Source organism: Myotis brandtii, unplaced genomic scaffold, assembly GCF_000412655.1.
Source record: "Myotis brandtii unplaced genomic scaffold, ASM41265v1 scaffold82, whole genome shotgun sequence".
Lineage (NCBI taxonomy): Eukaryota > Metazoa > Chordata > Mammalia > Chiroptera > Vespertilionidae > Myotis > Myotis brandtii.
The window spans coordinates 10,803,089-10,820,368 of NW_005371324.1; positions in this window are offsets into that span (position 1 = coordinate 10,803,089).

The following is a 17,280-nucleotide window of genomic DNA, read 5'->3' on the forward strand; positions in this document are numbered from 1 at the left end:
TGAGGGTGGCATCGCAACCTCCCGATCTGCCCTGCTCTGTGCATGACGGGGCGGCGCCCCAACTCCCCAATCGGCCCTGCTCTGAGCCTGACCAGGGGCTGCACTTAGGGATTGGGCGTGCCCTCTGCCACCCGGGAGCAGGACTAAGCCAGTAGGTCGTTATCTCCCGAGGGATCCCAGACTGCGAGAGGGCACAGGCCGGGCTGGGGGACCCCCCTCCCCCCCTAGTGCACAAATTTTTGTGCACCGGGCCTCTAGTCCTATATAATAAAAGCCCAGCAACCGAAACAGTGGAACAACCAGAACAACTAGAGACCGGACACCCATGGCCACTCACCCCAGCCAGCCACCCCCCAGCAAGTGGTTAAGGGTGATCAGGCAGGCAGGAGAGCAGTTAGGGGTGATCAGGGAGGCAGGCAGAGTGTTTAGGGGCAATCAGGCAGGCAGAGGTAGTTAAGGGCAATCAGGCATGCATGCAGAGGGGTTAGGGGCAATCAGGCAGTCAGGTGAGCAGTTAGGGGCCAGCGGTCCCAGATTACAAGAGGAATGTCTGACTGCTGGTTTAGGCCCTATACGCAGCTGGATCAGGACTAAACTGGCAGTTGGACATTCTGCAAGGGGCCCCAGATTTTGAGAGGGTGCAGGCTGGGCTGAGGAAGCCGCCCCCCCCCCGCCCGGGTACGAATTTCGTGCACCAGGCCTCTAGTATCTAATATGGGGAGTTTATATTTTGTGTTCCAACCAAAAAACAAAAAATAAAAAACACCCAAACAACAACAAACCAACCCCAAACAAACCCTGAAATATATACATCTAAACTTAGTTAGCTTATCTTCTTGAGGTACATCTTCACTGATTTGTATTTAATGTTGTATATTTTGTTCTAATCGAGAATTGATACATAAAACAACATTATGAAGAATATACCTGAATATGCTACAAAAGTTATCAATAAACATGATCTATTGCTGTTAAATGTCACTTATATACGGATTCACGATACAAATTCATTTTAGAATTTATTACCAGTAAAAAATGTTTTTAAGATAGTGAGCATCACATAATATATTTCATCCTTTAAAAATGAGCAAATGGACTAAAGAGGAAGTGCACTCAAAATTCATTCTCAATCATGGTAATTATTTGAGTTCAAGAGAGTGATTATTTGCATCTTTGTGTATAAAATTTTGGATTTTTTGTTCTCTCTTTAAAGCTGAGTGTATATATATATATATATACATACATACATATATGTATATTTAATATGAGTGTGTGTGCATGTGTTTGCGTGTTTTATTTTAAGTACTTTAAATCATCCTTTGGAAGGTGGGATACAATTTAAGTAGAAATAAAAAAACTGAAATATTTCTGTCATTAAATATATATTAAATAATTTTGAAAATATCCTGACATCAGAAAAAAATTTATGTATTACTGTATACTTTTGAGCTAAGCTTGACTAATTTTTATTGATAAACTTTATTTCACAGTAAAAAAAAAATTATTAGAGTAGTTTTTGAGTAATTGCTTCCTTCCTATATTTTGATCATAATGGAATTAGATAAATAAAAATGTGATAATTTGTCACATTTAATATGGCTAATATAGGTGAATTATTGAGATGTTCATAAAATATGAGAATACTATAAATGGGTCTTCTTTGGAAAATATTAAGAAATTGCACATGTCCAAATTTGGGTCCCCATGCATACATTTAAAGTGCTTTTTATTTACGTTACTTTGCATGTGCTTGTGCTAGGATCACACTAATGGTCTGACTTTTTATTGACTGCAGAGATAACATTTTCTTTCAATGATTCAGTGAAAATGTTTTTTCTAGTAATGCTAATCTAACAAAATGAGATAGGGCTGTGTATATGTGTAAAAGAAGTTTATATTCTCTATTTAAGGTTTTACCCTTGTCCTGAGTGAATAATGGCTTGAAATATGGAATTGTCAGCCTTTATCTCTTCCCTCTCCTGCCAATTCCTAATCTTCCCAGTGGAAAAATGTGTACTTAGGGAGAAAACACAGTAATCATAAGTTTGCATCCCTTTTCAGAAAATGAATATAAATTATATTTTTAGATTTCTAAATGGCTTCAGATTTGAGTGTGCCTAGAGAATTGGTGGAGTGCATGTTAAGTAATATATGCCAAATGCTACTTGTAATTGAGACCAGTTGAGACAAAGATCCTCTCTTCAGATAATAATTTGCATTGTTCTTTCATCAGATTATCTTGCTGCTGAGTCCTTTCCTTATCTTCACACATATCTGAAGAATATTGCACTTTAAGTTCACTGTGTAAGTCCATGTTTCTCTGCCAAGTTTCATCTAGGCATCTGACATATAACAAGCAGCTACATAATGGTGCAGACTAAATAGCTAATGAATGATTACTTTTTCCTCTTCATTCCGTTTAAAGAGTATTTGTGTAGTAAAATATGCTTTGGTTGTCAGGTCATAATAACATATAGCATGAGAAAAGGGAACAAAATGCATGGATTCATCATTAATATTAGAAAATTAATGATTTACTCATTAAACTAAATTAAGAGCTGGCTGAAGGGCTCAATTTATTGTTTATTTAGAGGTTCTGCACTGTACAGTTGTATGATTTACAGACACATATATAAACTCTTCACATTTTTATTTGGCATATTGGAAGAGGCAAATTGTTCATTGAAGTTCTGCATTTTCATTTCAGCTTAGCTCTTACTTACATACTACTTTTAAGAGCTTGAAGAAGTCGTGACCTTTACAAGCTTGTGTTTCCTCAGCTATGCCAGTCTTCATTCATAGAATTGACAGGAGATTCAAGTGATAGAATTTATATCAAATTATTTTTTAGTCTAAAATAATAGCATATAAATGTCAGGGATTTGCACTGTTATTAACTGTTATTCATTTGATTCTCTAAATATTCTGTTAGATAATCTAAGCAGAATCATTCATTTGTTCAACAAATTATTTGCTCAAATCATTTGTTCTATCTCCCGCACTGTTTTAGATCCTGATCACTCCACAGTGTTTAAATTTAACAGAGACACCTGCCTTTCTAGAGCTCCTATCCTAGTGCCAGGGCTAGATAATGTCTGGTTAACCTAATCCTAAGTGAAGATCATTTCAGTCACCCATACATGTAATCATGAGGTAAAACAGGATGATGTGTTAGTGATGACTTAAGATAAATATTGGGAACTTTCACTTCTAAAGAGTGAACGTTAGTTGAGATTCAGTTGATGAGTAAGGAGCAGTTAGTTGAAGAAATTAAATAACATTTCAATAAAGGAAAGGTCCTGAGTGGTAGAGGAATAGAAAGAAGGCTTGTGGAGCTGAATATGGTGAACTAGAGAAGATGGAAGGAAATGTTAGATGTGACATCCTCAGTGAAATCTTTGCACCTCACCTCCTAGACCTTCTTGAACATCTAGGCTATGCATCTCACTATAGCCCCTATTTCTTCTATAATATTACACTTACTTGTAATGCATGTTTAATTGTCTCTCATTCTCATTAGACTCCAAACTGGGAGAAAGCCAGTAATACTTTTTCTTGTTATTTTATCACCAGCACCCAGAACAACTTAGCGCCTAGTGGATATAGAAATTATGTGATGAAAAAGGGAAAATTATACAATGAAGTATTATCTAAGTCAGCCAGGTTCATCTTCCTCAGAATACTTAGTCCAGTATTCTTTTCACTACTTCTTGCTACCTTCATAGAAGAAAAAGATCTGTGTTTTAAAGTTCTGACAGATTTTTGCTTTTTTCCCTAATCCAATATAGACTAGTGAGGATATGCACATCATTGTGAAATGTTAGATATAAAGGTAAACACTTTTTTCAGTTAGGGTGGCATTTGTGGAGAACTTCAGTGGGATAAAATCAGAGTTAATTAGAAAAAGAAAAAGATGGTTATAGAACCTGTGTCTTGAAATTTGGAAGACACAGATATGGAAGTCAGAGCTGTGAAATATGATTAATAGTATAATTTACTCTCATTAGGTTTTAGAAACTAAATAAAGACATATAGACTATGTAGCTAATGTTAATGTGTGAAACATTTTTAATGAAACATTTAATGGTTACTTTTCTTAATAATTGTATTTTTCAAAAAATTAATTTTCATAGAATAATAACCAATTTGTTTTTTATAGTTTTTAGGAAAGTACTTTTATCCAAAAAATTAGTGTAATATTATATATGCAATATAATAACAATTCAAAATTATTGAAATTACTTTTGATAATAAAATTACTATCAAATAACTGGTATTATGATACAATATAAAATGTTTTTCTAAAATGTTCTGCTAAAAATACTTTCAACCAAAACCTCTGAGTCACAAATAATAAGGAAAAAAGGAAAGATGAAAGTCCTAACCATCTTGCATTTGAGTCAGAGAAATTATACAGTAAACATCAAAGAGATTGAAGCACATTTATTGAATGAGAATTTTCCAACTCATATTGCTGATCATACTTCAAGAGACAGGCACAAAGTATTTCTTCTAATTTAAATTATAGTAAAAACTTATATGCTATCTTCTTGATGGTTTTGTTAAAAGTTAACTACAGGGGAAGTGAAAAAAATGATTGGAGAATTTTCATAACATCAAGAGAAATGTTCACAGTAAGAGTCAGCAAAGATGTTTAACCTTCTTTGCAGCTACTTGCATATCACCTGAGGACATGCTTCTTATTGATTAGAGAGAGAAAGAGAAAAAGAGAGAGATAGGGAAACACAGATGTGAGAGGGAAACAGTAATGGGTTGCCTCCCATACTTGCCCTGACTGGGGATGGAACCCTCAACCTAGGTCTGTGCCCTGACAGGAAATCTAACCTGCGCCTTCTTGGTGTATGGGTGACACTCCAACCAACTGAGCCACCCATCCAGGACATGCACAGATATTTTTTATTTTCCTATCCTAACACTTGTATGTATGAAGCCGTACATCGTCTAATAAACACAGGACCCCCCTCCCCCCCGCCACCAGCTTATCTAGTACACCTTTTTCTTTTTTTAAAAAAATTACATTTTAACTTTTACCATTTTCAATTACAGTTAACATAAAATATTATATTAGTTTCAGGTGTATAACATAGTGATTAGACTTAATAATCTATTCCTTGTTCTGTTCCATCTCGCATATTATCTCTGTGTCTCTCTCTTACCTTAAGCCATAGTCACAGGCTGAAGATATCCTCTCTGCTGTTATTAGACCTTCAGATCTTCACTGGCTGGTCAAATGTACCTGGAATGGTTAATGTTATGAGTCAACTTGACTTAGCTAAGGATTGCCCAGATAGTCAGCAAAATATTTTCTCTGGTTGTGTCTGTGAGGGTGTCTCCAGAAAAGGTTAGCATTTGAATCAGTAGATGAGTAAAGAAGGTTGTTCTTTCTAATGCGGGTGGGTATCATCCAGTCCACTGAGGGCCAGAGGAGCTCAAAAAGATAGAAGAATGTTGAATTTGCTGTCTCTACTTGAACTGGGGCCTATAACTTCTCCTGCCATGGGACATCAGCACTCTTGGATCAGAGAGCAATAACTTGCTCTCTAAAAACTAGAGTCCTTATTTGTAGTATTTGCCAGTTTCTATGGTGTAAATGCTCCCACCATGTAAATAAACTCAAGATTAAGATAATAGGAAATAGTAAAATGTAGCATAGTAGAAAGTGGATATATATATATTAATAACTCTTTTATTAAAAACTAACTGGCACAATTCCTGAAAATTTAACAAACAAATCTCATAAATTATTACAAACTGGCTCCAGTGCACAATTGGGAGAGAGGAAAAGGGTAGATATATCATCTGGGAGGTTGTTGCTTTAATCTAGACACAGAGTAATGAGAGCTTGGACCATATGGTGACTGAAATATAGAAATGGAGGAAAGCTCAGGAGATGATGCAGGAGAGAATCAATAAACTTCTCAAAGGAAGGGTAGAGGTGGAAGGATTTGGAGGCTGTCTCTTTGAGAGAAAGGAGCACATTTTATGAGATATCATCAAAAGCAAGAAGAGGTGTGGAATTGGGAGCAAAGTTGAGAAGTTCATATTGGTTTGGATCAAACTGCTGTTAAATGTCCAAGAATTTTGGCAGAATGATAACATAAAAATGAAGACACTGGTTTAAAAAGCAGAGTCAAGGGTAAACATTTAACCATATTGGGAGTCAAGTCTATGATAGGCGGGTATTAATGAATATAGACCAGTCTTTCAGAATAATGCACATATTTAAAATGTGGAGAGGTCTGAATTTATTTAAAAAAAAGAGAGAGCCCTAACTGGTTTGGCTCAGTGGACAGAGTGTTGGCCTGCAGACTGAAAGGTCCCAGGTTCAATTCTGGTCAAGGGCATGTACCTTGGTTGCAGGCATATCCCCAGTAGGGGGTGTGCAGGAGGCAGCTGATCGATGTTTCTCTCTCATCGATGTTTCTAACTCTCTATCCTTCTCCCTTCCTCTCTGTAAAATATCAATAAAATATATTAAAAAAAAAAAGAAGAGAGAAAGAAATCAGTATTGGAACTGATGTTAAGATACCACTCTACTAGAATTTGCCGTGTATTGAATCTAATTTTTCTATTAAGAACTTGGGAGATAAAAATCGGTGCTCAAATGAGCTCTTTTGAATGTGATGCATCATTTGAAAATGTAATAACTAGTAGGAACTTCTTATTAAAAAGGGCAAGATTAATGCCCAGGGAGATTGGAGAAACAGGCCTAGTGAGGGCAGTTTTTTTTTTCTCTTTGTTTTTCTTTATACCTTAAAAATATCTCTTTAGGCTCATCAGGTTGAAGTGGGCTCAGTTAAATTTCCTAGCTGTTAATTTATAATATATTCAATATCACATTATTTCTTTCTTAAGAGAGTCCTGATATTTTAGCTGGTTTTGAGATTTAAGAAAATTAAAACAGAACTCAGAGCTGCAGAGTCATTTATTGGCCAGCACTTCAAAAACAAAATGCAATCCTATTGTTGAGGAGCCCTGGAGGCCTGTATGCTGTGAGGTCATCTGTCTTCTTTCAAAGACTGATGCTCCACATCTTCCATGATTGAGCAAGAAAAGTGACAGCAGGCCAGTTGTAAATTTACAGGTCAAAAGATGCTCAGTGGTGTAAATTACATTACTTTGAAGTCTACATCTATTGCGGATCCCTTTGGAAAATTAATTTTATTCAACAAATCTCTTCCATCATACAAATATTATTTTCAGAGAAAAGAAGACATAGCTTTAGAAAATAGAAGTGTCTGTAGGAAAACATAGTAAGAAAAAAAACTTTTAAAACTCTGTTTAAGGGCATAAGTCTCCTTTGGGACCACTGAATAATCTATACCCAAATGAGTTTATTGGGGTTGTGGTATAGAGCAAGGGCATATACACACTTAGTGATTCTATTAGAATGATGAATAGGATTGGTCATTTAGCAATTCATCTCAAGAAATTATGATTGAGATCTTTGTATAAACCCAGATTCTTTCTTTTTTTCCTTTCTTTATGCAATTATTTTTACTTAAAGTGGTGGGGTGCAGTTTTAATTTATGTATATCTTTGTGGTGAGCATGTTAAAAAGGAAGGGCAGTTAGCTATGTATTGATTTCTGATGGGGAAAGGGAGAGATAGAAGGATTTTGAGGATGTACTCTCAAAGTCCCTATTGGTCGTTCTTATGAGCTATATGGAGGTACATAGCAGGGACATTAGGCAGGAATACGGTAGGCAGCTTCTAAGATGGGCCCCAATGAAGCCAGCTTCCTGGCGTTCATGTTCATGTACAAACCTCTCCAAATGACTGTGGGCTGGACCTAGTGACTTGCTTTTGCTAAATAGAGTATGGCAATAATGATAAGCTGTCACTTTAGAGACTGGATTACAAATCAATACTGCGTTATGTCCTATTTGTGATATCTTTCTATCTAACTTGCTTTTTCTGATCCTTGCCAGATGCCATTTTTGAGCCAACCTATGAAGAGGCCCATATGACAAAAAACTACATGTGAACTTTCACAAACATATGAGTGAGCTTGCAAACAGATCCTCTGATATTCACACCTTAAGATGACTGCAGATCTGGACACACCTAAATTGCACCCAGATACTGTACACACAGAAACTAAGAACGCTAAATATTTTTAAAGCCACTAAATTTTGGTATAATCAATTGCATACAATAGATAGCGATTACTGAGACAATCCATTTTCTATTTATCCCAGACGTGTACAAATAAGTACCACAAGTCTACAAGAATGACTATATCAAACAGGGGCAAGGTGGAACATACATGGCACTTTACAGAGTTCAAATAAGAATAGTTTAAAGAACTATTTACAGAGGGGCATGAAAGGTTATGGAAAAAAAATAATGATGAAACACTAAAAGCTAGCCTTATTGGGTAGCTCTCAACACTTGCAGGCCTGAAGGAGTCAGAAGAAGGAACAGTTTTATTGAGATGCATAAAAATGACTGGAGCCTCTGAAAGCTGGCCACCATCCAAGAGCTCTAGCCTTGACATGAAGCTACCTCCATATCCCATTGGCCAAATCCAACCAGAAGTCAGAAGGCAAGCAAGTCTTGGGGATGCAGCCCTGAGGTCAGTCTCTCAGGGCATAGACCAGGACATGGAAAGGGTGGGTGATGTATCTCTAGGGATGTGAAGAAAGACTAACCAGCACAAAAGATATTAAAACTTGGAGATTCTATGCAACCTAACAATAGGGAGATGGTGGTGGTAAAGAGGGTGTGTAGTTCTTGGGGAAAGTTGGATGCTGCCTTTCAGCAAAATATCTGGCTTCTTCATCCTGGGAACGAACTATGCTACTATTTCTATCATCTTTTGCAGTTTGATATTCCATATTACAAAGTCTGGCAATGGAAAGAGCAAACTCAAACTGCTTCTAGATCTGGCCCATAGAAACCTTGTATGCACTTTATTTTATGCCATTTTCTACTTCTTGTGTTGGATGATGCTCCTGCAAGAATACTTTGGAATCCAACTCTTGATTTTGGTAAATTGTTCCTGGAGGCATGGGTCCCTAAGTGACGGCATGGAGCAGAGCTGATCATTAATCAGAAATAACTCAGAATTGTTATGAAAGCATGAAATATATGATTTTTATTTTACTTTATTTTTTAAAAATATTTTTTATTGATTTCAGAGAGGAAGGGAGAGGGAGAGAGAGATAGAAACATCAATGATGAGAGAGAATCAGCAATAGGCTGCCTCCTGCACACCCCCTACTGGGGATTGAGCATGTGCACTGACCAGGAATGGAACCCTGACCTCCTGTCTTGGGTCGACACTCAACTACCAAGCAACACTGGTTGCACTATATATGATTACTTCTTAGAGATATAATATTTTTGAGAATTTCTCCCTTCTTTCATCCTAGCCTATATTTATTAATATAAGAGGAAAGAGGTAAAACTTTCTTAATAGGGCTTTCTATTATACACAGATAGTCATTGGCAACCTGGCATCCAAGTAATGCTGTCTTTATACCTAAATTTGCTTAGTATTAGCTAAGATGGGTTAAGATTCTGAAGATCCAGTAAAGACCCTTCAGTTTAAAATGACAAAACACATAAACAAAATCCCTAGTATGGCTGATTATATTTTCCTAAAATGGCTAAAACATGATATACAACCCCACATGCTTTTCTTAAAATTTGTCTTTAATACTTCTCCCATTGAGATATACAGTCTATGATGTTCCCTTTTCTGAAATCTGGAGATCTTGTGAATACAACACAAATTATGTCTTTTCCAAGGATAGGTTACAAAAGGCAATACAGTTTCTACCTGGGACACTCACTCTTGGGACCCAGCCACCATACTGGGGGTAAGCAGGCTGAGAGAGACTACTCAGCTGTAAATGTGGGCAATTTCTTATAGAAAAGGAACAAAGACTCAGAAGACTAAACCAAGAGCCCAGAAGGTGAAACCAAAGCTTAAAGGAAAGAGACAAGAGCCACAGAAAACAACTCATAGGCAGTAGGACTTAGTTTCATCAAAATAAATACTACATTTCAAAATTGCTATGGAACAATGTTTACAATGTGTTCCTTGTTTTCACCTCCTTTAAATTGAAGAGTCTATAGCATTTATCCTAAGAATATCCTGCCATTGTATCTGGGGTGTGTATAGGGCAGATACCTTTGGTTCATAGGTTCAATGGAAATAAATGGCACTGAAGGAGTTATATCCATGTTATCATATTTGAAGAGCCTGATCTGCACTTGGACCTGATTTAGATACTAAGAGCTTAACTTGAGCTGAGGGTATAATTGGATTAGATTTGGAGATTTTGAAGGGGATAAAAATATAATTGCATATGAATATTTAAATTTTGGGGGACAGAGGGAAGATGGGGGAAATTGTATTTCTAAAAAAAATATAGCTTCAAACTTATTTCCCTCTCACATGCTCTTATTAAAATGTTCTATAAGATTCCTTACACTGAGAAATAGGGAAATCTAAGGTTTTTATTTCCTTTTAATTTGGGTGCACTTGTGATTGCAGCAGAAGCCACACACATGTCACTTAGAGTTTAGATTATTAAAGGCAAGAATGTTTCTGCCTGGTCCTCTTGAAATTGATGCTCTAAGACAGGGGTGGGCAAACTTTTTGACTCGAGGGCCACAATGGGTTCTAAACTGGACCCGAGGGCCGGAACAAAAGCATGGATGGAGTGTTTGTGTGAACTAATATAAATTCAAAGTAAACATCATTACATAAAAGGGTATGGTCTTTTTTTTTTTTAGTTTTATTCATTTCAAACAGGCTGGATCCGGCCCTCGGGCCGTAGTTTGCCCACGGCTGCTCTAAGAACTCAAGCAAAATTGCTGTAGCCAGGATTGGAACCAGCTTCCTGCATTTCCTACCAGATATATGAGTTAACCAGCCTTCAGATGATTTCAACTGCAAGACATTTTGTTATTGCCAGCCTTTGAAAGGAGGAAAGCTCTGCTCTTTATGAATGCCTAACCAACAGAATATGTAAACATAATAACATGGTTGTTACCCCATTAAGATTGGGTAGGTTTTTCTTTGCAGCTATAGTAACTGGAATACCCCGTTTCCATTGATAGCCCAATAGCCCAATTCTATAATTGATGATTTCTGAGGTATCCAAAAGTAAAGACCTTAGAAATTTCAAAATGTCACAATCTATCTAGTAGTTTTGTAGACTAATCTATTAGTCATGACTGCATTACTAATTATAAAAACTATCATAATTACTTTGCTCTTATCACTTCATCAATCAATCAATTTGGTACTACTGCTTGACAGCCACAAGTATATTCACCTTGAATTTACAACAAATGTAGCATAGCCTTGATGTATTATGCAACCTGGGGCTTTAAAGACACCATCCATATATTCATACGTTAATATTAATCATATCTATTTATCTATGAGAGACTCTAGTAAGGAAGGGAAGATACATAGATAAACATGTATAGTAAAAATTGGTGAGGAACCAGAAGACCTGAATTTAGTTGTAGCTCTGCCTTGGAGATGTTAAGGGTATGCAGAAGTCCTTTCAATAACTTTTCCAACATTCAGGTTTGTTGTATAGAATTCTGAATGAAAGAACTAGGATTCATCCCAAACAAGAAATCACTTTATAATAATAATGCTGTGTCATCTCTGAGAACCTCCAAATAGGCCTCTTCCTGTGAAAGGCTCACTAAGATAATGTAGCCTATATCAACATGGCAATGCTAATGAAGGAAGGCAAGAGGATCCATGAACTCTACATGACTGGGTTATTGCCTGTTGTCCAGGGTAAAGAAAGATTTTTGTAACTCTCAGAAATGTGAAGGAACTGTACATTAAATCAGCTGTATAAATTATGAGTCATATCTCATCGTTCTACTTGTTCTTTGACAGTGTAAAAATCTTTTTCTCTAGGTAGTAAATAAAAATAAAGAATGATGGATACCATTTCATAAAGAGACATTCACTATTGCATCAATGTTTTCCTGTGTCCTAAACAATAATTTATTGTTTGTATTTGCTCTTCTTTGTAGAATAGAAACCTTTTCTTACTGCCTTAAGGATGCCCTCTATTGGTTAGAGCAACTCTGACTTTTCTTCTTTTGCTGTGAGCTCTGTGCATTAGATGATGGTGATATATGGGGCAAAGCCTAGTCAGATAATATTGTCTAAAGGACAATACTGACAATGCTAATTCAAAACCTGCACCTGAATATGGATTACCAATTATGATTCTCTGGACCAAGGCATAGGCTTTCATTTGTTTAAAGTGTACGTCGTAGGTGATCAGATATGAGGAGCTCAGTTCTGTCTGTTGCACTGAGATTCAGACTTTTTCCTCCAGATTCAGTCAATGTGCAGTGACTGAACATAATAAGCCACGCCTCATTTCATCTTCTTCCCTAGAGGGAGATTCTGCTTGAGTTGAACTGATTTAACAGACAATATTGAGAAGGCCTGTTGAAATTGTACATGAGGGATCTATTTGCAGGAATGCTGAAGGAATCTCCCAGGGAAGTAGCTCATGCTCAAGAAAAGCAGAGTTAAGGTGCCCAAGCTTGCTCAGGACACAGAGAGGAACCAATATTTAGTATAGTATTAGCTATGACTCTTTTAGTCTCAAATATCAGAAACTAATTTCCAACTAGCCTTCTTCATCTCTCAGCTAGACTTAGTTGTATGCTGGAGCTGACTGGTACCAGCACATGAAAGCTAATAAACTTGGAAATTCAGTGAGCTGCTTGCTAAACCATTGTTAGCTTGAAACTGGCCAGGGTAGGAGGTTTTATACCAACGAATTTGGTGAACATACAAATATTCCTCTCCTCCTCCCCTAGCAGGTTGTTAAACCTTTACTGGAATACCACTGGCTAGACTTGACTCCTAACTGGCCTCCCTGCATCCATCTGCAATAGTCATTGTAATGGTTTTTAAAAAGCAGATTATGTCAGTTCACTGCTTAAAACTACCCAAATGACTTCCCATTGTACTTTTGAAGCAGCATTGCACTGTGTCAACTAAATTGGAACGTTGTCTCCAGAATTTCTTTTTGTATATGGTTCTGGGCTAGCTTTGACCTCAAAAGAAATTTGTTTTAGATTTGGAAGGTAGAAGTGAAAGAGCAGCCATACTTGAGCTTGGAAGGTCAATGTATAGACAGGCACTGTTGCCACAGCCTCCTCAGCTTGCCCTTAGGGTTTCCAGCTCTTCCTCATGAGGTCCAATTTGTTCTTTTATATCCATACTTTATCTCCTACTTTTCTTCTCAAGTGCCTGCTCCAATGACCTCAAGCCCAGAGCCAGACAAAGAAGCAACAGCTGGACAAACTGTTGAGCCAACTCCCACAATTGCATTAAACTTTCTTTTTTTATATCATTCCCGCTGGTTCTCCATCTCTGATTGAACCCTAACTGATGCAGCTTAGAGTGAAAACCACACTTGTCACTCTAGCTTGTACACTGTAGTTCAACATGCCTCTGCATCCAGCTCTGACCTTGTGATGGACCACTGTTCCCCTCGCTCCCCACTGTTGCCACATGCCTTCTTTCTGTTCTTAGAACACAGCCATTCTTGCTCCTTTAGGGCTTCGTGTTAGTTTCTCTTTCTGCCTGATCTGAACGACTGCTTCTTTACCTGAGCTTTCAGTTCAAATGCCGTCTTCCAAGAGAAGTTTTACCTGGCCACCCTATTTACAATCTAAGGTGAAGCTACTATAATTTTTTTCAAAGTTCTGGTCACTCTCTGATATTTTTCTGTTATTTATTTGATTATTATCTTTCTTCTCCAAGCAGAAACCAAATGCCTCAGAAGCACAAATCTTTTTGGCCTGCCCACTTAGTAAATACTCAATAAATATCTGTTCAATGCATATTAACAATCCCTTCATTGTTGTTTTACACTGTATGGAAAACAGAGTGAAGGTAATTTTTGATGATAATTTTTTTGGGGGAAAGCACATTTTTTGGTGAAACTGGCTTGATGATTGTTTGGGGCAAAGAGAGAAAAGAGAGAGCTAAGTGAAGGGGGTTGAGAGAAAAGGGAAAATAATGTTATGCTGTACACTGTATTTTCTGAGATTCCAATCCATGTGTTCATGAAAGATTAACGCATTAAAATTGATTAAGGCAATTTTTCCCTAACTTGAAAGTGAACTCAATTTTATATCCATATTAGCTAAAAAACAAATAAAGTTTAGAGATTTTAGAGCCCAGAATCAGAAGGAGCCAGAAGAACATAAACCTCTGGCTATTAAAGTTATCTGTAACAGTTTATAGAATTAAAAAAGTACAGCACTGGGACTACTGAGGGAATCTTATCTATCTTTCTGGTGGCAGAGACACTCCAAGTGACATCTGTATCTCAGAAGTCAGGAAGGAACTTTAGCTTAATAGTTAAGCATGTGTCTTTACAAGCAAACTTGGATTCATAGTTACTCTACCACTTACTGAGTCTATGACCTTAACTATTAAGTTATTTATACTCTCTATGCCTGAGTTCCCCACCTGGACTTCAGTGCTAATAACAGTACCTACCTTATAGGTTTATTGTGATGATTAAATAAAAAAAAACATTTAAAACACTTAGTGTTTACCACGTTATAGTCAATCATGTGTTAGGAGTTATTTTAATCTAGATAACATGCATTTCCTTTTCTCCAATCAGAATATGTGTTTCTTGAAGTTGGATATTCTGTATTATATGTTGGTGCTCTCCATACCTCACCTTGTTCTGTTTCTATAATAGCCAAGCAACTGTTTATTATATTACATGCTTTAAAATCAAATTTATTGGCATTCATATATAAATACATCACAGTTTATAATTAATAACTATGTCAATAAATTTTTTTCACATATATCATGAAGAAATAGTCTGTGCATTTGATAAAATTATATGCCACAGATTTTGTACCATAAAAATTCCTTCTCTGGTATGATCTAGACAATGAGTCTTTTATAAAAATTTTAAATATTTTAATTATTATCAGTTTTTAAAAAGATTGACAATACCTTTATGTGTTATAAAATCCAGAATATATGAAAGGTCTTACAGTGAAACATTAGCTTTCCTCCCATACTGGTTCCCCACATCTTAATGTCTTTCTTCTGACTATGTAACCACACTTACCTTCTGGACATAGTTTGTGCCTCAGAGGCGCACACAGATAATGACTGCAAGGCACAGGCTTTCTTTCCCTGACTCAAGTAGTGATCAGTTGACTTAAGAAGTTCAACCACGTGTTCACACATCCCTCAAAAACTCCTTAAAAGGAGGAATAGTCAGATAAAGGCATCAGGGGTTCTCTTGCTCTGCTCTAAATACATGGAAAATTTAAAACCCCAAAATATCAACAAAAAAATCTATTCAGTATTGAAGCTAGCTGCTTTCTATGTGAACTTTCTAATTAAATGATAGAGAAAAAATTTCTATAAGTTCTCAAGGAAGTAAAAAAAAAACCCCTGTGGTTTATTCATTTATAAAATTAATAATTAAACATGGTTATTCAATTGTTTTCATGCAATATAAATTATGTAATATGAAATGGAAATATTATCAAGAGTAAATAAAAAATGCAAGTTAATTTTAATGTGCTAGGTCAAATTTTTCTATGGTAGCTTCTATATATTGTGGTAGGGTAACTTCATCATACTACATGAACTATTTTTTATATAAACTTTTATATTTAATTAATATATTTTATTGAAAAACTATCTAAATAGGAACTTTTAATTTCTCTATTTTTTTTCCTGAATATAAAAGAACTGCATGCTTATTATAAAAATTTTGGAAAGTACTGAAAAATATTACTGGCAATCTCATTATCCTTTATCTGCCATTAATATTTTTTTTACTTCATATATATGTAATATGCTATATAAAAATATATAAAAATTTAAAGTAAAAGCATTCTGTATATGTTGTATTGTTTCTTGCTTTTTGCCATTTTAACATTCAAAGTGTGTGACTATATCATATATGTAACAGATGCTTTATACACATGTATATACTCCTGCTAAATTTTTTTAAAAATATCATTTTAATAACTACATTTACCTGAGATGTTGTTTCACTTGATGGTTAAGAGTTTGGAGCTTGGCTTTTGGAGTCTAGTACATCTGGATTCATATTGTGGCTCCACATTTACTGACTGTATTATTTTGGACAATTTATCTAATTCCTGGAGATAATAATGGTTCAACTCTATTGAATGTTTATTTGTCTCTCTAAGGGCTTCATATGTATGAAATCAATTTTCCTTTTTTGACAAATGAGGAATCTGAGGCACAGAGAAGTTAGAAATCACTTGAAGATATAGAGTTATAAAATGGTGAAACCAGGATTCCACTTCCGGCTATTGGCCTCCACAGCTTGTGCTCTTGACAACTGTACTAAACTGCCTCATAGTATTAAAATAGCATGACTCCCAGTGATCCCACTTCTAGAAATGTATACTAAGAAACCCGAAACACCAATCAGAAAGAATATACGCACCCCATACGCTCATAACAGCACAATACAAAATAACAGAGATCTGGAAACAGCCCAAGTGCTCATCAGTAGATGAGTGGATTAAAAAACTATGGTATATTTACACCATGGAATACCATGCAGCTTAAAAAAGAAGCATTTCTTACCCTTTGATACAGAGTGGATGGACCTGGAGAATATTAAGCTAACTGAAATAAGCCACTCAGAGAAAGCTAAGTATCACATGATGTCACTCATATGTAGAATCTAATGAACAAAATAAATCCAGAGACAGAGAAGCATGGAACAGACTGATGAATCTCAGAGGGAAGGCGGGGGTGGGTGGGTAGGTAGGGAGTGATTAACAGGAGAATTTACATGCATATATACATAACCCATGGACACAGATAGTAGTGTGGTAAAGGACTGAGAGGAGCAGGTGGTGGGTGGAGGGGGACATCTATAATACTTTCAACAATAAAGATAAATTTTAAAAAATAGCATGACTCTCAGAATATTAGAATTTTAAATGAGATGATGCACAGGGTAAGTATACATTAGATAATGCTTAATCAATAGTTTTTTACTTTTTAAAAAGTTGAATTGTGGCCCTGACCAGTTTGGTTCAGTGGATAGAGCATTGGCCTGCAGACTGAAAGGTCCCAGGTTCGATTCCGGTCAAAGGCATGTACCTTGGTTGCGGCCACATCCCCAGTAGAAGGTGTGCAGGAAGCAGCTGATCGATGTTTCTCTCTCATCAATGTTTCTAACTCTCTATCCTTCTCTCTTCCTCTCTGTAAAA